The following is a 1623-nucleotide window of genomic DNA, read 5'->3' as shown; positions in this document are numbered from 1 at the left end:
AGGATGGATTTCATCCAACAAAGCCTCAAGAGCAACGTACGCAATGCGCACAGAAACCATTCTGTAACATCGCCAACATATCCGGTACGCGGTGGCAGGCTTGCCGAGCACGAAATGAACAGCCTCAAGAGCTGCTGCACAACCACCGGGAATGTCTTCAGTTGGGCACGTGTAGTTTTGGTCGGCGGGGTCGAGCAACGTACGCAATGCGCACAGAAACCAAGGTGCAGCGTTCTGTAACATCGCCAACATATCCGGTACACGGTGGCAGGCTTGCCGAGCACGAAATGAAGGGGGGGTCGCATCTCACCATTCAACTAAGCATGCATGTGCTCGGTTGAATGCTCGGTAGCGTGCGAGTTTACCCCTATCAGGATGTTTGTTTGCATATCCCTCCAAGCGAGAGGGCTTGGACCTATGCTGATGTTCGTTCCAAGAAGTGAACTGAGGACTGATGCTACGGTGAAAGATTTGCACGCAAATTCGCCCGTGCAATAAACGCCCTGTAACTCGCTTACGCTAATCTCACATTCCAATATGCCACTGCACTTTCACTCCAGCCTGGCCACATTCTCTTCCTCGCAAACGTACTTGGGCACCTTACAATCCAACACCATACGTGCTTTGGAAACGCGGGCAGCTGCTTCACAAGGACCCCCCTATTTGTTTGTTTTGTTTGCTTCGTTTACTTTTTCTCTTTTTATCTTTTCCCTATCGACGGCGCTGTCAAAGCGGTTCATGAGCCTCCGGGTTCGTTTGGGCCGTACGAGCTCGCTGAAGCTTGTAACATCCATCCATCCATCCATAAATCTCTTACGATTCCGATCTAAACCTGACCACTAGTTACTGGAAGAACCACGCACCCCGAACACAGCAAGGCAGGTCGCTGGTTCCTGCAGGGAGAAGGTTCCTGCAGGGAGAAGGCAGCTGTTGTAGTACGACGGCTACACAGTATTGAAATACTTGTTGAATTGTACGCAAACATAATGAGACCCCTTGGAAACTGTTATGGCTGTCAAGGAATTATTCGCAAGAACATTCTGGGACCGATCATCCAAGGGTCTGTACGACACCAATTCTCGAAGCTCTCTAACCTACTAAGACAAGTCGGGTGTCGGCTTCCTCGAAGCCGGGAAAAGGGCGGGGCCCCCCTGCATCCGTACAGGCCGGTAGCTAGCGCGGCACGTGTGACAATTGATGGATAGTGTCGACGTGGTGGGAGATGTGCTTGTTGCAGCAGTGCTGATGGTGTGGGAGCTAAGCTTGCACCGGCGGAATCGTCAGCACAGCCTGCGGGCTCCACGCGAAACGCATCCATCCCGGGTGCATGCCGCGTGGACAGTGCGGCAGACCGCAAGTCGGAATGCCCGTGCGGACAAATGGTAACGCAATTTGGGTGTTCGAGTTATCATACGCCGTCATCTCAGAATTCCATTATGAGATACGCGGCACCTTTTGAGATGAAATTTAGCCCGAGAGGCGTTGATGTGACTTCGACCTCGGTCAATGGAGGCAGCCAAACTTGTTTGTGCTCATACGATTTTTGTTGGCTACAGGCGAGATACCTCGCAATATAGAATGCAATATATTACCAGTTACGCGTTTCATCTGGGCGGAGTATTA

General features: G+C 51.6%; 1 protein-coding gene across 1 annotated transcript in view; it reads right to left on the bottom strand.

The window, feature by feature from the left end:
* VOLCADRAFT_100650 (uncharacterized protein) overlaps positions 1 to 1623 on the bottom strand; it is a gene marked incomplete at both ends in the record, with an annotated part of 6237 nt that overhangs the window by 672 nt on the left and 3942 nt on the right. The window lies entirely within an intron of this gene.

This window comes from Volvox carteri, assembly GCF_000143455.1.
Source record: "Volvox carteri f. nagariensis unplaced genomic scaffold VOLCAscaffold_133, whole genome shotgun sequence".
NCBI lineage: Eukaryota > Viridiplantae > Chlorophyta > Chlorophyceae > Chlamydomonadales > Volvocaceae > Volvox > Volvox carteri.
This window is presented reverse-complemented; position numbering and strand designations above follow the sequence as displayed.